This window comes from Culex pipiens, chromosome 2 (genome assembly GCF_016801865.2).
Source record: "Culex pipiens pallens isolate TS chromosome 2, TS_CPP_V2, whole genome shotgun sequence".
NCBI lineage: Eukaryota > Metazoa > Arthropoda > Insecta > Diptera > Culicidae > Culex > Culex pipiens.
Window position 1 is genome coordinate 175544576 of NC_068938.1, and position 21276 is coordinate 175565851.

Here is a 21276-nt window from a genome sequence, read left to right on the forward strand (position 1 = left end):
TTTGATCGCTGGGTCGGAAAAGTTGCCACCAGCCCAACCCTCTCTCAACTTCAAGACACACCACGAAAGAAGTGCACACAATTGTTTACGCCGTCAACGTGATGGTCGTCTGTTTTTCTTGGCTGCTGCCGACTTTTTTTTCAAGAAACATCACCGAGGGACAATCTATCACCAGCTCAGCAGTTGGAGCCATGCCGGGGGATTTTTTTTTATTATTATTTAGCTGGGAGGAGTGTTGCCGACAAAGCGAAGTGATTTGTGCGGTGATTAGCTGAATTTTGTTTCACTGGTGCGTGACCTTGATCGAAGAAAATGGACATTTTTATGGCCGGGTACCACTTTTATCGCTACAAAACGGTTTCTGGTGGTTAAAGCAGTGCGGATGAATTATATTTGGTTTTAACAATTTCGAATCGAATCGACTTAATCTATTCTGGATGATTGGATAACAAATTACAGAAAAATCACAGTAACAATGATAAATTATATTGAAAGAATATATTGGAAATAAGAATCAAAACATTTTTGTATAAAATTTTTCCATTTTTAGTAGAAAGGATACACACAAACAAAATTAAAGGAACAATAAAACAGCAGTTCTCTATGATTTCGCATAACTCTGCGATTTTTTAAATAACAATAACAAAAAATACTAACAAAGATTTGTTCGAAGAATAACTAAAAATGTAAAAAAGTCTGTTATGATAATATTAAAACAATAACAAAAAAAATATTACGACGATTAACAAATCTTGTTATAAAAAAACAATATTTGTTGGCCTAGTATCCTCAAATATAAAAAAATGGTATGATCAAGATATTTCCGTCTGCTCGGGTATTCCTTACAAATTTGACAGCTGTCCATAGAGCAATTCCAGCTCAAATCCGGATTTTTTCTGGTATTTTTGTACCCGACCCTCTCCGATTTCAATGAAACTTTGTAGACATGTTATCCTAGGCCTATAAAAGTCATTTTTGTGTATATGGAGCCAATAGTACTCGAGAACAACATTTGAGAAGGGCGTAAGGTATTTAAATATTTTAGTATTTTGCAATTTAAAAATTACTGTATCTCGAAGCCATTGCATCGTATCAAAAAGTGGCCAAAGACAAACTTGTAGGAAATTGGACGGGCTTTCTGATAAAAATACACTGAAACAAAAATACACGCCACTTTTATGTAATTTTTCACGATTTTTTTTCATTCAAAATTTTTGAGGAAATACCCTAAGATGTTACCAAAAGACTGACGAAAAATGCAGGATGGTATGTCTCTCCTAAAAACATACAAAAATCATTTACTAAAACTGTTTTTTTTGAAAAGTGGTCTAAACGTCAAAATTTGTAATAACCGGTAGTGGGAATCGATTTCCCAGATAATTTTACATAAAAGTCTCCATATTGACCATTGTCCTATGTCCACCACCAAAAATCCCGTTTTTTCAACCTTTTTTCTTTTTAAAACCGCTGTATCTTCCCAAGGATTGGACATAGGACAATTGTCAATACAAAGACTTTTATGTAAAATTGTCTGGAGAATTGATTCCCACTACCGGTTTTTAAAAATGTTGACGTTTAGACCACTTTTCAAAAAATAGTTTTAGTAAATGATTTTTGTTTTTTTTTTAGGAGAGACATACCATCCTGCATTTTTCGTCAGTCTTTTGATAACATTTTAGACTATTTCCTAAAAAATTTTGAACGAAAAAAAATCCTGACATCACCTTCAAATTTAAGTTTAAGACTTAAAAATCAAAAAATCTCATAGATGTGGCGTGTATTTTTTTCAGAAAGCTCGTCCAATTTCCTACAAGTTTGTCTTTGACCACATTTTGATACGACGCAACGGCTTCGAGATACAGTAATTTTTAAATTACAGAATACAAAAATACTTAAATACCTTACACCCTTCTCAAATGTTATTCTCGAGTACTATTTGCTCCATATGCACAAAAATGGCTTATATAGGCCTAGGATAACATGTCTACAAAGTTTCATTGAAATCGAAGAGGGTCGGGTACAAAAGTATCCTGATTTGAGCTGGAATTGCTCCATATAAAAATGACATGAAATGAAAATTCAAAAATCTGTATATTTGAAGGAATTTTTGATCGTTCTGGTGTCTTCGGCAAAGTTATAGGTATGGATAAGTACGACGAAGTTGACTTTATAGCTGTCGGCCATCATTGCTAGTACCAACCACTAGTGTCTTCCTTTTATCTACAAGGACTTCGCCGCCCTGGGCTCCTAAGTGTATGAAAGTATGGCACGGAGCGACGGCGCCGAATACCCATATTTACACAAAGAATTTTAGAGCGCCCGCCGTGGGATTCGAACCTGCGACCTCTGGATTGTGAGTCTAGTGCGCGGTCCGATTGATCCACACGGGCGGGACAAGTACTACACGGTAAAATGATACAATTATACAAATACTTGATTCGCAAAAAACATCACTATTTTTATTTTTTCATTTTTTGAAATATTTAAGAGCTCATCAGAAATTCCCAGTGTGGAAAAAATCTTTGATCGTGTTATTATTTTTTGAATCAACACTGATTTTTTAAATAAAAATTGAAATATTGGTCCCAAAATTTTTAAACTAAATTTCTCGATGTAAAATCAAATTTTGCAATCAAAAAGAACATCACTAAAATTTTGATAAAGTGCACCGTAACTTTTTTGAAAATAGTCGATTTTTTTGAAATAGGTGCCCATGTTTCCCTTTTTGCTGAGAAAATTTACTATATTTTGATAATTTAAACTTTGAAGACACGACCTTTAGTTGCTGAGATATTGCCTTGCAATGATTTAAAAACAGGAGATTGATGTTTTTTTAAGTTTCACCCAAACAACACACCATTATCTAATGGTGGTATTTCAGCAACTAATGGTCCGATTATCAATATTTAAACAGGAAACATTCGTGAAATTTTCCGATCTTCCCGAAAACAATATATAATGAAGACAAACAATTAAAAAGGGCGTAATATTTAATGTTTTGCCCTTTTGAAATGTTAACCTTGATTTAAAAAAAACGCGACCAATATTTCGATTTTTTTTAACATCAGTAGTGATTCAAAAATTCATAACTTGGTCAATGGTTTTTTTGCACATTCTGGAATTTTCTTAAAAGTTGGCTTTGGATGTTCCCTAAAACATGTCATAAAAAAAAAAAAATAGTGTTTTTTTATTTTGCAATTCAAATTTTTGTGACAAAAAGTGAAATTTAAAATCACCCATTTTTTACCGTGTATCATTCTTTTTAAGTGTAGTCCTTACCCAAACCTACATTTTTGCCGAAGACATTTAATCGATCAACAGATAAAGATAATAAATTAAAAAAAAATCATTTATTTGAAAATTATGTTTTAAGAAAAAAATTAAAACTTTGATAAACAGCATCAAACATATTTTTTATAGGTAAATCAAGTTTGCACACTTTTTTGTATATTAAGTGAATTTAACTATTAGTGACAAAAAGTTAAAAGATTGTTTAAGTTTTTTTTCCGTTTACCTTTTTTTTCTCGAAAAGTCCTAATAAAAACACATAATCGATCAGTAAATCCATTCTAATGACTCAGAATATGAAAATTTATGAACACTTTTGTAGCAATACTAATGATTCTTTGAATTGAGACTTTTTCTAATGGAAGTATTTAAAAAAAACTGATCGTGTCGGATATAATTCAAAAACATGCAGATATATTACAAAAACAATTATGAGTTATTCAGAAAAAATGGAAAACCTAGACAAATATTACAGAAACAAGAAAACATAAAAAGAAGTGCAGCCGTCATTTCAACATTTCATGAAAAGATAATTGTAGAATACAATTGTAGTCAATTTTTTACAAAAAATGACAGTTATATTAACTGAATATCATTTTTTTTTATTTCATCATAGTAAATGTGATGATAATCACAGGAAAAAAACATTTTCAATTTATTCAGTTGATTGCACGTAAATTTTCATCAAAATTTTGAAGATTTTCTTTTAAATTAGTGTTTTTGCCTACTTCATTCCATCCAAAATTGCAAAGGGGTAGGGGGTAGATAATAATGTGCAACGGCCTTGTTTTGGTAGAAAACAAATATTTGAAGTGTGTTTTTTTATGGCGAACAAAAATGTCATTGTGTTACATTCATGTTTTTCGACCATTTGACATTTTACCTTTTGCTATTCGACCTTTTGTCCTTTCGAACTTTTTTCACACACCCTTTTTTACATCCTTTTTTATGCGTTTTTTGACCCCATTTGTGAGATATTTATTATTTTAATTTTACATAAAAAATATTGATTCTAACCAATTTTTACGAAAGTCAAAAACATTTTTGTGAAAAATGCTAGAAAGCTGAGTTTGTAGCCCTTCAAATTATAAATTATATAACAATTTAAAGTTCAGGGTTGAGAATGGACACTTGCATAAATTGTTTGAAGTGCTAAAATTTGAAAAATTATATGCCTTCATAATTTTGTTTTAAGGGATGACGGTACACGAAAAAAAATTCCAAATGTTACATCATAAATAGTGAAACAATTTTTTTTTTCAAATAAAAAACAAACATATAACATGTAGTAACATAATTCAACGTGTGATTTAGACGTTTATATTGAATCTGATTACATCAACCAAGTTTACATGTAATTCAAGATTTCCTTGTCGAGTAGATTCACTTATGTTTTCAAAAAATTAGAAACGATTGAGGTTTTGCAGCGCGACTGTGTTTCAAATGTAGGTGGCGCCAAAATGGGGTTACTTGCCCAAAATCGTATTCATTTCTGATGAATTGAAGAACAAAATCGCTTATTTCTCATGATTCCCTGCATCAATCTTAATGAAACTTGTTGCAAAAGACGAGAAAAAAATTTTGCTTTAAAATAATGAACATCATTTTTTGGGCGCGCAAAAATTTGTGAACTTTTTCTTTAAAAAACATGTTTTGGAACACGAAAAAATGAGTATCCCCGTTAATATCAAAGAAATAAATAGTTATATAAATGATAACAGATGTGTTAACGTATATTCAACAATTTTCATTGATTTTTGACAGACTTTCTTACCAAATAGTCCAAATGACAATCTTTTTCTAAATTTCCAGTTTTCTCATAGAAAAAACAAACAAATATTGGAAAGTTATACACCAAATTGTTGGAAATAATTTTTCTCATCCGAATCCGGCATAAGTTTAATAAAAATGTTGATTTTGAAGGTAAAAACGCATTTTTTTCGAAAAATCATAGGTTTACGCTATTTGTTCATAGGTGGCGGCATGTGTCTTTTAGCTTTGCTGCAAATTCTCTATAGTACAATTATGGTAAAGATAGATTATCCCAAGCAATAATAAAGAATTAATAAGTTGAACGTGGTCATCGGGGCTTAATTTTCCAAATTGGTGTCCAACTGTTTTTTTTTTACCTTGAAGGACCATACCTATGGTGAAGGGTTTAACTGAAATGGTCCCTATTATGTCAAATTACGATAGTTTTTACTGTCATTCTTTGCAGGGCACACAAGTCGTTGGTGACGACCACGTCGAACAGTTGGTTGTGGGTCAGACAAATATTGTTTCTGGTCCACGGTGAGCCACGGTAAGGGCCCGGAGACCAATTTTGTAATGGTCAGGTCCAAGTGGCACAGTGGAATTTTGGTGTGTTAGAAATGGTCAAAATTCTAAACACTCAATATTAACAAATAAGTAACTTTTGATTCAAAATGATATTATGAAAAAAGTATCTTTTATTAAACTGGATTATTTAAAGTTAATCAAACAAATAATATTAATTCACACAAATTTGACACAAAATGTGATTGGCTCTAAGCGTTTAATTTGAAACATAATTTTGTCGAATTTGGACCACAGTTTTGTCAGCAAGCCCTTTTCAAAAGAGCACCTTCTCAACGTTTGTTTTCGCCGCACCGACCCGTAAGAAATCCACCCCGAATGGCAATATTAAATTAATCAAAGTGATGAATAAATTAAGGTTACGACCACCGGTGACATATGAAGTTGTGCTCGCGGCCAATAATGTGGCACTTATTTAAATTGGCATCGCGAAGGACGATCAACGTTTTGGCTGCCTGTGTGAGCGGGGTCATCAAAATTTCAACGCATGGGCAATTTTGAGAACGCGGCATTTATTTATTTCTTGCTGGTTAGTGAACACAATCGGAAAGACGATGCCAGTCCAAACATTTGCAGGTGATTTGTTTTCCCGGGACGATACGTTTTTTTTTCTTCGGGGGAGTTATTGAGAAGATGAATTTCCAGCTGTGAGTGAAGCTGTTGGAGATGGAGGTAATCCGCGGTTGAGCAATTATTGGATTTTTTCTCGTGGAAAATAACACTTTACCAAATGGATGCTTGTTTTCATTTGGGGGATTGATTAATGTCATGTGGAGGGATGAATGGTCTGTTTTCTTAAAAATCAACGAGATGGAATAAAATTGAAGAGCTGTTACTGGATATATGTTTTTTGTTTGTTTAAATCACGCTGAGAGACTACAAGATTGGGATAATCGATGCAATAAATTATTTTTATGTGTTAGAACATATTCACAATAATCTTTTCAATAGTTCAAGTACATTTTAAATTCTATTTACTTCAAAAAGTAAGATTAATTAAATCAAGCCAAAAAAAGAAAAAAAAGTAAAACGATGTAATAACCGCGAGTTAATTAAAAACCCATTACATTTTATGTCTGTAAAAGAAAATCTAGTGTAATTAAACTAGTCAACATAAAATTACAACATGAACGAATCCAAAAATCTTTCCCATACCGGGAATCGAACCCGGGCCTTCTGGGTGAAAGCCAGATATCCTAGCCACTAGACCATATGGGAGGATATATATTGATATTTTTCTAATTTTCAAGTAAATTTAAGACTTCTTAATTAGGTCACTTTAATCAACCACATCCAAACAATAACCTTTTTTTGCTCGTGGTTTGATCACCACCATGGTCCACTTATAAATGCCCTGACGAATTACAGAGTTCCAACTGCATCGATGACATAAAGAGGGCATGTCACCCACGTGTCGGCCACAAAACACGCGCATATGCATAATTTCCACGTTGCGTACCTCGCACACGCACCGCGGATCATCTCACAGAAGCAACAGCCAGCGGGAGGTGGTAAAATGACACCCCATTCAAATAAGCAAACACACGCACTCACTGGAAAATCAAACATCAGCTCGAGTGCGTGCGTGCTCAAGAGATCATCACCCACTGAGCTGAGAGCTGAGCTGAACTGTGTTGGTTTACTGCACTGGATTTGTTTCGTTTCTCCCTCTCTCTCCCTCTTCATTCATTAAATAATTTCCTCAAATTATCATCCATTATTATAAATACAAAAATTAAAATGCTACCATGCCGCGCCAGATTGTTGAGAGTGCTTGTTGCTCGCGCGGAAATTATCGCATTCTTTGCCCTCTCCGGCCAGCCGGATCTTTTGCAACAAACAAAAGCACACACACACACACGTACTTGAACGCAACGCATTGTTTGCGTAATTTCTATTGAGAAAAAGTTTTCCCATAAAAAAGACATGGGCAACCCCCGTTGACTCACAATTAGGGGAAGGTGGGGCAAGACGACCATATGGGGCAAGAGGAACAATCGCTCGTACGGCCGTATTTTTTACAATTTTGATTATTTCCAGTATGAGGATTTGTTGCTAGCAATGCAATTAGCTGATTCTACTACCACATAACCGACAAAATGTCTTAAACACCACGGAGCATAAGATTTAATAAAGTATTTTTCAAACCCTTTGTTTTCTTATAATATTTGGAAAGTATAAAATAAGGTTTAGGGTTCGTTTTAAGGCTCATTTTATCAAAATTGTATTTTTCCTAGATCAGTAGTGTCCCTACCAATGACTTGCACCTATTATAAAGTATGATTTAACTTTTGGTTATTTTTGTTGAGAGCTTTTAAAAAATCTTGTTCAGGTGGGGCAAGTGTACCATATGCATTTTTAGCATGGAAAAAAAAAATAGGGTAATTCTCTACCAACTCACACGAAATCGGGAAAAGTTGCCCCGACCCCTCTTCGATTTGCGTGAAACTTTGTCCTAAGGGGTAACTTTTGTCCCTGATCACGAAACCGAGGTCCGTTTTTTGATATCTCGTGACGGAGGGGCGGTACGACCCCTTCCATTTTTGAACATGCGAAAAATGAGGTGTTTTTCAATAATTTGCAGCCTGAAACGGTGATGAGATAGAAATTTGGTGTCAAAGGGACTTTTATGTAAAATTAGACGCCCGATTTGATGGCGTACTCAGAATTCCGAAAAAACGTATTTTTCATCGAAAAAAACACTAAAAAAGTTTTAAAAATTCTCCCATTTTCCGTTACTCGACTGTAAAAAATTTTGGAACATGTCATTTTATGGGAAATTTAATGTACTTTTCGAATCTACATTGTCCCAGAAGGGTCATTTTTTCATCTAGATCAAAATTTTTCATTTTAAAATTTCGTGTTTTTTCTAACTTTGCAGGGTTATTTTTTAGAGTGTAACAATGTTTTACAAAGTTGTAGAACAGACAATTACAAAAATTTTGATATATAGACATAAGGGATTTGCTAATAAACATCACGAGTTATCGCGATTTTACGAAAAAAAGTTTTGAAAAAGTTACTTTTTGCGTTTCTCTTTGTTTCGTCGTCCGTGTCTGTCGCGGGTGACCATGAACGGCCATGATCGATGACGACCAACTTTTTCAAAACTTTTTTTCGTAGAATCGCGATAACTCGTGATGTTTATTAGCAAACCCCTTATGTCTATATATCAAAATTTTTGTAATTGTCTGCTCTACAACTTTGTAGAACATTGTTACACTCTAAAAAATAACCCTGCAAAGTTAGAAAAAACACGAAATTTTAAAATGAAAAATTTTGTTCTAGATGAAAAAATGACCCTTCTGGGACAATGTAGATTCGAAAAGTACATTAAATTTCCCATAAAATGACATGTTCCAAAATTTTTTACAGTCGAGTAACGGAAAATGGGAGAATTTTTAAAACTTTTTTAGTGTTTTTTTCGATGAAAAATACGTTTTTTCGGAATTCTGAGTACGCCATCAAATCGGGCGTCTAATTTTACATAAAAGTCCCTTTGACACCAAATTTCTATCTCATCACCGTTTCAGGCTGCAAATTATTGAAAAACACCTCTTTTTTCACATGTTCAAAAATGGAAGGGGTCGTACCGCCCCTCCGTCACGAGATATCAAAAAACGGACCTCGGATTCGTGATCAGGGACAAAAGTTACCCCTTAGGACAAAGTTTCACGCAAATCGAAGAGGGGTCGGGGCAACTGCTGTGTGAGTTGGCGGAGAATTACCCAATACCAATTGCTGCAGGGTAATTCTCCGCCAACTCACACAGCAGTTGCCCCGACCCCTCTTCGATTTGCGTGAAACTTTGTCCTAAGGGGTAACTTTTGTCCCTGATCACGAATCCGAGGTCCATTTTTTGATATCTCGTGACGGAGGGGCGGTACGACCCCTTCCATTTTTGCACATGCGAAAAAAGAGGTGTTTTTCAATAATTTGCAGCCTGAAACGGTGATGAGATAGAAATTTGGTGTCAAAGGGACTTTTATGTAAAATTAGACGCCCGATTTGATGGCGTACTCAGAATTCCGAAAAAACGTATTTTTCATCGAAAAAAACACTAAAAAAGTTTTAAAAATTCTCCCATTTTCCGTTACTCGACTGTAAAAAATTTTGGAACATGTCATTTTATGGGAAATTTAATGTACTTTTCGAATCTACATTGTCCCAGAAGGGTCATTTTTTCATTTAGAACAAAATTTTTCATTTTAAAATTTCGTGTTTTTTCTAACTTTGCAGGGTTATTTTTTAGAGTGTAACAGTGTTCTACAAAGTTGTAGAGCAGACAATTACAAAAATTTTGATATATAGACATAAGGGGTTTGCTTATAAACATCACGAGTTATTGCGATTTTACGAAAAAAAAGTTTTGAAAATGTTGGTCGTCGTTGATCATGGCCGTTCATGGTCACCCGCGACAGACACGGACGACGAAACAAAGAGAAACGCAAAAAGTAACTTTTTCAAAACTTTTTTTCGTAAAATCGCGATAACTTGTGATGTTTATAAGCAAACCCCTTATGTCTATATATCAAAATTTTTGTAATTGTCTGTTCTACAACTTTGTAGAACACTGTTACACTCTAAAAAATAACCCTGCAAAGTTAGAAAAAACACGAAATTTTAAAATGAAAAATTTTGTTCTAAATGAAAAAATGACCCTTCTGGGACAATGTAGATTCGAAAAGTACATTAAATTTCCCATAAAATGACATGTTCCAAAATTTTTTACAGTCGAGTAACGGAAAATGGGAGAATTTTTAAAACTTTTTTAGTGTTTTTTTCGATGAAAAATACGTTTTTTCGGAATTCTGAGTACGCCATCAAATCGGGCGTCTAATTTTACATAAAAGTTCCTTTGACACCAAATTTCTATCTCATCACCGTTTCAGGCTGCAAATTATTGAAAAACACCTCTTTTTTCGCATGTTCAAAAATGGAAGGGGTCGTACCGCCCCTCCGTCACGAGATATCAAAAAACGGACCTCGGATTCGTGATCAGGGACAAAAGTTACCCCTTAGGACAAAGTTTCACGCAAATCGAAGAGGGGTCGGGGCAATTTTTCCCGATTTCGTGTGAGTTGGTAGAGAATTACCCTGCAACAACATATTTTATTGGAAAATAAATACATAAACGTACTTAAAAACTGATAAACAATTGTTCATACAAAATATAGTGATATTACAACAGGTTTTTCGTCTTGCCCCACTAGCTGAGTAGAACGTACGGAAAATCATTTTTTTTAAATCATTTTTTTGCATTAAAAAACAGGATTTTTTTCAAAACTTGTTCTATATAAGTCTTAGTCAAGACCTGAAATAAGATGATTATTAAAAAATCCGACAGATTTTTAACGTTTTTGGTGGGTTACAACGATTATTTCCTTAGCTTGTTACACTTGCCCCACTTTCCCCTAGAATAAAAAAGATTTCTTGCCAAAATATAGGTTGTTGCATAAAATGGCAAAAATAAGATATTTTGCGAAACATGTAAAATGTAAAATGTAAAATGTAAAATGTAAAATGTAAAATGTAAAATGTAAAATGTAAAATGTAAAATGTAAAATGTAAAATGTAAAATGTAAAATGTAAAATGTAAAATGTAAAATGTAAAATGTAAAATGTAAAATGTAAAATGTAAAATGTAAAATGTAAAATGTAAAATGTAAAATGTAAAATGTAAAATGTAAAATGTAAAATGTAAAATGTAAAATGTAAAATGTAAAATGTAAAATGTAAAATGTAAAATGTAAAATGTAAAATGTAAAATGTAAAATGTAAAATGTAAAATGTAAAATGTAAAATGTAAAATGTAAAATGTAAAATGTAAAATGTAAAATGTAAAATGTAAAATGTAAAATGTAAAATGTAAAATGTAAAATGTAAAATGTAAAATGTAAAATGTAAAATGTAAAATGTAAAATGTAAAATGTAAAATGTAAAATGTAAAATGTAAAATGTAAAATGTAAAATGTAAAATGTAAAATGTAAAATGTAAAATGTAAAATGTAAAATGTAAAATGTAAAATGTAAAATGTAAAATGTAAAATGTAAAATGTAAAATGTAAAATGTAAAATGTAAAATGTAAAATGTAAAATGTAAAATGTAAAATGTAAAATGTAAAATGTAAAATGTAAAATGTAAAATGTAAAATGTGAAATGTAAAATGTAAAATGTAAAATGTAAAATGTAAAATGTAAAATGTAAAATGTAAAATGTAAAATGTAAAATGTAAAATGTAAAATGTAAAATGTAAAATGTAAAATGTAAAATGTAAAATGTAAAATGTAAAATGTAAAATGTAAAATGTAAAATGTAAAATGTAAAATGTAAAATGTAAAATGTAAAATGTAAAATGTAAAATGTAAAATGTAAAATGTAAAATGTAAAATGTAAAATGTAAAATGTAAAATGTAAAATGTAAAATGTAAAATGTAAAATGTAAAATGTAAAATGTAAAATGTAAAATGTAAAATGTAAAATGTAAAATGTAAAATGTAAAATGTAAAATGTAAAATGTAAAATGTAAAATGTAAAATGTGAAATGTAAAATGTAATATTTTAAAGAATGTAATTTCCACTTCTTTGAGAACTGGATAAAACTGGATAATATGGAAGATATTTTGATTCTCAGTTAAGTATGCAAATCAAAAATAGTTATGAAAAGACACTGTTTTTGATCGAATTGATAAAGGTATAAAAATAAATTAATATGTACAGAAACTACTTGTCATCAATTGTATTTGTTTTAAAGAAATTAAATACATTTAATACTAGTTTTGGATAAAATTTTGTTAAATATCAACTCTAAAATATTAATATCATCAATAAATGAAGCAAAAGATTTGTTTCCGCCCGGGATCGAACCGGGGGCCTTCCGCGTGTTAGGCGGATGTGATAACCACTACACCACGGAAACAGATGATTTAAGCTATTTTTTAACTATCGTAGAAGCAAGTTGATTTGTAAAAAAATGGTTCATTGATTTTATTTTTTGAATCTTATTATCATTTAAAAAAAATACATTTTCAATATCGACTTTCCGTATTCGAGTATAAAACCAGAGTAGCCGTGATCGTCTAGTGGTTAGGACCCTACGTTGTGGCCGTAGTAACCCAGGTTCGAATCCTGGTCACGGCAGTGTCTTCCGACTTTGGGACACTGATTGCGGTCTGGGAAATAAATTTTTGGCCCTTTAGATTTTGTTTTAAAGTTTTACACAACAATTAAGTTAGAAAGTAAATTATTTTTCATTTAATTTAATAAATTGTGCAATTGTGAAACATTTTGATAACCCAATTTTAAAACAGTGTGTATCACTGACCTGCAATTGGAAAAACAAAATTTTGTGTTATGCATTTTGTGTTGCATTTGTGTTGCATGTTAGAAAGGAAACATTACTAAATTCAATAAGAAGTATTTCTATCTGTATCAAAAAAGAACCCTCTAAGTTTGACCCCGACGTGATTTGAACACGCAACCTTCTGATCTGGAGTCAGACGCGCTACCGTTGCGCCACGGAGTCTTGTATTTGAAGAAAGCTTATGTGTCGTACGTGATTTCAATCTTTTTTATTCATTTATTTATTTTGAAAAAAATTGCTGACAGAAAAATTAAATAAATGATGATTTGATTGTTTAAACCATCGACATAAATTTTAATCTGGCTTGCTAGTTTTATTTCCCTGTTTTGCTATCAATCCTCTAATCAGTATTTTTCAAAACTAGAAATCAATCACTGATTTTATACCAAGATTCTTCCTGCACCAATCAGTGCTTCCCTCCTAATTACCCGCATCCATCGACAATCTGGGGTTGTCGCAAATCAAATTAACCGTAGTCCAACCAACCAACTTTAATCCACCCAGTGCCAGTGCCATCAGCCATCCCGGGACGAAGGGAGAGAGAGTTTTATTGCTAGCACCCCAGGATTGGATTGGATTTACCTTCTTTTTTGTATTTTTTGCTCCATCGTTCGACGTTGATCGACTGAAAATCGATAGCGAGCCAAGCAAATTGATGTTCGAAAATAAAGCGAGTGAGTTTGCACGCTACAAACTTTCGTTCATTGCCTTGAAGAGATTCCGTGAACTTTTTTGTAGCCTTTTTTTACAGTGCCCCAAAAGCTGTGTGCAAAATAGCCAAACGGAAGGGAAAAATTCCGGATGTACCTCTCTCCACACACCACCCTCGTCCGAAGCCCAGGAAGGCAATAAAAATCGATCATAAATTTGCTCGAAATAAGATTAGAGATTTTTCCGTTCGATTTCCATCAGTCATCGGGCCGCGTCTCGCCGGGCATGATGGTCCGGGGGGTTGCTGCAACGATGGCAATCTCGGGGTTGTAAAATCTGACACGGCGCTCACGGAAGCACATTAAATTTATAATAATGGAAACGGAATAAGAGCTTCGTGGAGTCGCGCCTCCCGGAACGAGCGGGGACCAATCAACACCGTTGTTGTGAGGTCCTGTAGGTTTAGGGGGGAAAATGATGGAGAAGTTGGTCGGGGATTGAAAAGTGTGTTTGAAAAAGGCTACGATGCGGTGTGATGATGGTCGAGCTTCGTGGAAATATTGTGACTTTGACATATATATTTTCTAAAATTTTATAGCTTTGATAGTCATGTTAAATTGCTTCAAGATATCTTTAATTAGTGATAAAAATAATTAATAAAAAATGAACTGAAAAATATTTATAAATAGTTATTTTTATATTGAATAAATCTTTATTAAGATTTCTCATAATTTTGCTAATTCGACTTATTCTTACATAAATTCGATTCAAATTAGGTATCCAACCTTGCTAATCAAAAAATATGGTGCTAGTTTGAACTTCAACACAATTTGAAGGTTATAGAATAATGTCAACTATTTTCTTAGATTTTGCATAAGTGGGCGCCATTTGTTCGAAATGATTTTCAAACATTAATTAGAATTTTATTTTCCTAGAATATTGTTTTTAAAAGTTATTTGGAAAATTTCACAAGGTGGCAAAACAGAGTGAATTTTTTTTATAGAAATGTTTCAAGAACAGCATAGAGGATTTCAATATTTTATGGAAAAATTGTTCGGGAACTGCGATGGTGATAAAAAAACATAATTTTTGATACAATCAATAACTTAATAAAAGGATAAAACATGAAGTATTTTTAAGTAGGTTTTATGAAAAATTTATAATTAATAAATGCACAATTATAAGCAGAATAGGTAGGAAAACAAATATGAAACTAAAGGTTAAAAAACATAAGGTCGAAGGACGAATTGTCGAATGTTCGAAAAGATCTTAATTCAAACATATTTAAACATTATTTCATAATAAATCATTACAAGTGTTGTTTTTTCAAAAGTCCTTAAAACAAATAAAATACAATATAGGATCTTTATTTAAAGCTCTAAATTTGTTTAAAAATTAGCTCTGTGGGATAATAATCCAAATTTTTGCTTCTTTATTTTTATTAAAGTTTTTCCATTCTATCAATCATTAGTAGGAAAACAGCATCTGATTGCAGCGTGCCTCTATTGTTGGCAGGTCAGAACTTTGACATTCAATTAAAGCTAATTAAAAGCGTTTTCAAGTGAACTCGAGTGATAAATAGTAACTTGAAAACGGTGCATTTTATCAAAATTTCACTACAGTACTTTTTGATTGCAAATTTGATTTTACGTCGAAAAATGAAGTTGAATACCTAGAAATTTCTGAAAAGTTGGCATTTGATGTCCTCTAAAACAAATATAAAAAAAGGGTTTTTTTTTCGAAATCATGTTTTAGTGACAAAAAGTTAACTACAATATTTCCAAACTTTTATTTACCGTGTATCATTTTTTTCCAGTGTAGTCCGAATCCATACCTACAATTTTGCCGAAGACACCAAATCGATCAAAAAGTTCCTTCAAAAGATACAGGTTTTTGAATTTTCATACATCATTTTTGTATGGCCAGCTGCCAAATTTGTATGGAAAATTATATGGACAAACTAATGATGCAAAATGGCTTCTTTGGGCATACCGAAGGCACCAAAAAAGTTTCAGTCGGATTAAAAAATACAAAAAAAAAAATCGAATGACCAAAATCTGAGAGAACTGCTCTTATTTTAAAGAATTAAATATTGTTTCAAAAACATTTTATCTGGTTATTTTTGTGAGATATTCTATTGCTTCAAAACTAATTATTCTTGTTTTAGTTTTTTCTTACTTTTTTTTAATCGAAGGAATCAATTAAGCTTTTCAAATAATTTCTGTGATATCTGTGTCACCTTGCTGAGGAAAGGCTATAAAATCACTCAAAAAACAAAATTCTTTATTTGACCTTCTAGACCTTCATGTAAACATATCGACTCAGCATCAAGTTCTGAGCAAATGTCTGTATGTGTGGTGGGATGTTGATTAAAAAAAATGCACTGGATTATCTAAGCACTAGCAGAACCTTCTTTTTATTTTTGTTGATATTAAAAATAGGTGTAGGCTTAATTAACTGATTCATTTAAAAAGAAGTAGATGGAGTTTTCATTAGAAAAACATTGCGAACTTTTGTCCATTCGACTATTAGACTTTTAGTCATACATTCCAGTGAGGATAGGAAAATACTAGGCTTATGATGAAATAGGATTCTTCCCGACATTATACAAAAAATTACACAACTGATGAATAAATGCATTAATAATATTTTTGATAAAGAAAATGAAATTCAAATTTAAGTTTTTCTTTGCTTTGCTCTTGCTTCTAATGAACAGAGGAAAAATAAAATATTAAAAAAGATTTAAGAAATGAATGATCAATAAAGATAATAAAATATCAACATGACAAGTTTTCAGAAGAAAAGTTAAATTATTGGTACAATGGTACAGTCTTACTTTTACTTCCTTCAAAACTAAAGTTCTTACCAAAGTCTTCTTTAATGTATTAAACAACCCTTTCTTCTCCAAAACACCCAGAGGTGCCAGGCTCGAACACTCTATTATCTTGCACCCAGGAGGAAAATCAACTCCTGCCTCGCTGCAGGACACTTTTCCGCTGATGGGAAGGGAGGGGGCTGAATTATGCCCCCGAAAGAAAAGCCTCCCCCGGCTATAAAAGTCGTCGCATGTAAATTTTCGAACGTGGTGGTCGTGTCTTTGGTGGAAAACAGAACTTATCCCGATGATCGATAAATCACGCCGAATTTCCACCGGGGCGCGCGCGCTCGCTGTGGGCTCGGAAAATTTGACTTTTATTGCGGTGGAAGACAATTAAAGGGATTACACATTCGCCCTGTTCTGTCTCTATCTCTTTTGGCCGGGCAGGGGATCTGCGCTATCCAGGGATTCCGGGGACGCGTCCTTTTTCGCGCTACTGTTGGCTTACGCCAGCTGCTGCTGGAAAGCTGGCGGGTGATAAAATTTCGCGAGATTTTAATGGATTTGGGATGTTTGTGAAATTTTTACGACTGTTTGGAACTGTTTTTAACGATCGTCGAGCTATTAAAAGACGTATTGATATTGAGGTGTCTATGGGTGACTTTGCTGCAGGAGGGAGAGACGTCCTTTTTTGGGGTGTGGTGTAAATTTTTTTACACTTCCCTTTCCAGATGGGTGTAAAATTTCACAACCCTACCTTAAAGATGGAATCGAAGTTTTGGGCTTCACAAATTTAGATTTGGATGAAATTCGATCCACGTAGCTTTGGAGCTTGCCTGGGTTGGTGCGATATGTTGGCAGTTATTACGTGATTAGATTGTCAGCCCCAGATTGGAGTTTTAGTGAGATGAATTATGCCTAGTAATCGATTTTCAGGGGGAAAACGTCAATTAAATCGTCTCTGATGTTTGGAAGCAGCTTTGAGCAATTATTATTGTTTGCGAAACGCAATTCCAGTTTGTCATAAATTTGGGCAATAATTTGAACGAGATTTTTATTTATTGGCTTATCGTGCACTGGTACGATTCCAATCAGTGTTCATGTAATTTATTGGATTCTGGGGTGGAGGCTTTCCTGAACATTACGTGGAGATAAAGCTATCCAAACTAGGTAGGTTTTATTGCGGAACAATCCGTTTTATTGATGCTGCCTGTGAAATCATCATACTAAAAAGTATAGAACATCCAGAAAATCCCATAATTCTGTGATAGAACGGTAAACTCTTTGTTTGACTTTATTGCGATTCAATCTGGATTGAAACTAAAGCCACGATTTTTTGGTTATTACAGTCCTGACTTGATTATCCGAAGTCCTCACAAAAACAAAAAACAAAAAACAAAAAACAAAAAACAAAAAACAAAAAACAAAAAACAAAAAACAAAAAACAAAAAACAAAAAACAAAAAACAAAAAACAAAAAACAAAAAACAAAAAACAAAAAACAAAAAACAAAAAACAAAAAACAAAAAACAAAAAACAAAAAACAAAAAACAAAAAACAAAAAACAAAAAACAAAAAACAAAAAACAAAAAACAAAAAACAAAAAACAAAAAACAAAAAACAAAAAACAAAAAACAAAAAACAAAAAACAAAAAACAAAAAACAAAAAACAAAAAACAAAAAACAAAAAACAAAAAACAAAAAACAAAAAACAAAAAACAAAAAACAAAAAACAAAAAACAAAAAACAAAAAACAAAAAACAAAAAACAAAAAACAAAAAACAAAAAACAAAAAACAAAAAACAAAAAACAAAAAACAAAAAACAAAAAACAAAAAACAAAAAACAAAAAACAAAAAACAAAAAACAAAAAACAAAAAACAAAAAACAAAAAACAAAAAACAAAAAACAAAAAACAAAAAACAAAAAACAAAAAACAAAAAACAAAAAAAAAAAAAAAAAACAAAAAACAAAAAACAAAAAACAAAAAACAAAAAACAAAAAACAAAAAACAAAAAACAAAAAACAAAAAACAAAAAACAAAAAACAAAAAACAAAAAACAAAAAACAAAAAACAAAAAACAAAAAAAATATTTTTCTTTTTTTTAACCAAATATATAAAAATCTCATTTAAATAAACCAATAACAAAATGCTTTACATTATTTGTTTTGTTACTACCAAAAATTTGCAAAATATCAATGAATTTAAGAGTTTTTTTTTACAAACAAGTTTTTTTTTATCTTTTTCCGATCAGTGGCCCAACAATAAAAAAAATGCTAAATGGCCACCGTGGCAACAACATTTGAATAAAAAAAGTGTTTTAAAAATCATTTACACCTGTTTAGCTTTGTTTCAATCCTAATGATTGCAAATAACTTACAATTTTCTGTCACCACAACTTTTCTTTTTTAATTCGTTAGAATATTTTTTTCCTACCAATCGCTAGCTATAATGCATTTCCAATCCACTTTATAGCTTTATTTCATAAAGTAAAAAATAATCCCTATGTTATGTTGCCTTGGTGAAATTTGGACTACCCCATCCCATTTTACAACAATAAACTCTCAGGATCCTTAAACTTTCAACAAAAAAACGCGTAAGAAAAACAGAACACCAACCAGGATGCCGTACGCGTGGAGTTTTTCCGGAGATTCCAGAACCGTGTTTAGGATGATATAATATTTTGTTCATAAAGTGGCACGATATGGGCCATAAAGCTTCGGGTCGTAAAAAAATATTCTAAACAAAAATTGGGAAATTGGGCCTCCCGGCTGGGATGTAGATGGCGTGGCAGGAGCCAGGGAAAGCCCAGATGGAGAAAGTTAAAGTTATTTAAATTGCCACAAGTTCCGGCTGAAATAATTCACTCGAATCGATTCACACGCTCCCTCACTAATCCAGCGATAAGTCAATCCTCTGTCAAACAGCATTATTTAATCTTGATTCGTTCCAGATTGGACTGCGCTCGGCGGGAGGGTGGCCGAATCCCTTCACAAAGATAAATGAGTGTTCAGGCCGGGTCCTAATTGAAATCCTGCAGCAGCAGCCAGTAGTAATTAAACTTTCCAAGAGTGGTGCCTTCGTCAAGACGCCGCCACCATTACGGCGATGATGATCAAGATAAATAGCACCAAAAGTGGGAGGCAAAGGAAAAAAAAGGCGGAAAACTTACTCCATCGATCAACCCAACAGCCCAACCCGAATCTTGGTGACAACACTAACTAAGAAGGGGGAGGAGAAGGGGAAGGGGGTGGTTTGCGGGGAAAGGAAGGCAACATTTCAATAAAATCATTCCCGCCAAGTTGATCAACTTTTTGCTCCGGGAAATGGAAAAGGAAATGGCATTTGTTTCGGAGGAGGCGGAGATTTTCTCGTTACAGAAACAGAAACTATCTGGATGGAACTGAGAAGAACTTAATTTTCGGACCATCTTTGCGAGTAATAGGGTCTCTTGAGATGGGAGGAGGAGAACCTATTAACGGACTCATTGTCCCGCGATGGCCGAATGATGATAGATGATTTGGTTTGTAATTGTACTGGCTTTTGCTTATCAGAAAACTTTCGGGAATCGGGTCATTGAATTGGATTCTGAATGCATTCGGAAAAATATTTGAACGACTTGAAAATGAATTTCCATTGATTTCAGCCAATTTTTTAGTTAAAAAAAATCATTTTGAAAATACTAACTTTTCTACTCATTTTAAAGTGACAAAATATCCTGCTTATTTTGAAAAAATAACAAACTTTTCACAAAAAAATCAAAATTTAAAAGTGTTTTTCAGAATAACAAAAATCGTTGCAAAACAAATTTCGTTAAATCTCCCCTTTGATCATGGAAGTTCCATACTTCTTTTATAATTTTTTCGCAAATCTATTTCAAATGCTCCTTTTTATACAATTTGTAAATATTTCTGGATCATGTTTTCCATTCTCATCAGTATTGAGCCATTTTGTATGAAAACCAGAAATGGATTTTGAGTGTATTTTTTATCAGGCTGATCTGGGGAAACCCCTGGCAGGCAGGGGTTCCCCAGATGGTAATGTGTTCGTCCATACAAGTCTTCATAAAATGTTGATAGCTGTCCATACTAAAAATTAATTGTAAATATTCGAAAATCTGGGATTCTTAGAATTCAGGAAAAACAGTTTTAAATATCTAGACTATTTTAACAAAATTTTAATTCTAGAAAACCATACAAGAACTTTAGTAATGTTGTGCAACGGCCTCAATTGTGCTTTTAAACCCCAAAAATCTTTGTTTTATAAAACTAAAATTTGCAACTGAAAACTATTCAAATTTTGAAAATTGATAGAATGTAGCGTTTCTAAGTTTTTGCAATTTGACGGTTAATTTCAAGTTGAAATCAGTATTTTATTTATTTATGCGTCTTTGAGTGTATACATTTTGAAATATTATTATTTTATTGCTGGAAAATTACACACAATTAGAATTTTGTTGCTATGAAATTTGGGCAAAAAAATCCTGAAATAAAGATCAAAGATCCTATTTTTCAAAGTTTCGATTTCCCCGGGAAACGGAAAAATATTTATGTAATACCGGGAAAATTTTGAAACAGTAGTAATATCTATGTTTTCATTATATTTGTCGTGTTTTTCAAGATGAAAATAATAGATATAGATCAAGATGATTATCTACACTTCAATCTAAACAAGAATAGGAGTTTTAAAATTGCTTGAACATTGTTTTGTTCTTTGATTTCTAATCTTATTTCAAATCCAAAGTGATTCAAATTAAATAAGTCTCTTATAAATACATATTTTGATTTCTTTATATGCCATGACCGGAAATATATAAAAA

At 32.4% G+C, this 21276-nt stretch overlaps 4 non-coding genes across 4 annotated transcripts; 1 reads left to right on the forward strand and 3 right to left on the reverse strand.

Annotated features, from left to right (window-relative positions):
• Positions 1-6771: 6771 nt before the first annotated feature.
• Trnae-uuc (transfer RNA glutamic acid (anticodon UUC)) lies at positions 6772-6843 on the reverse strand. Its single transcript has one exon. It is a non-coding gene; the product is annotated as a tRNA-Glu (tRNA).
• A 5629-nt stretch (positions 6844-12472) lies between these two features.
• Trnav-aac (transfer RNA valine (anticodon AAC)) lies at positions 12473-12545 on the reverse strand. Its single transcript has one exon. It is a non-coding gene; the product is annotated as a tRNA-Val (tRNA).
• A 149-nt stretch (positions 12546-12694) lies between these two features.
• On the forward strand, positions 12695-12766 carry Trnah-gug (transfer RNA histidin (anticodon GUG)). The gene has a single exon. It is a non-coding gene; the product is annotated as a tRNA-His (tRNA).
• Positions 12767-13079: 313 nt separating this feature from the next.
• Positions 13080-13151, reverse strand: Trnaw-cca (transfer RNA tryptophan (anticodon CCA)). The gene has a single exon. It is a non-coding gene; the product is annotated as a tRNA-Trp (tRNA).
• Between the last annotated feature and the right edge of the window lie 8125 nt (positions 13152-21276).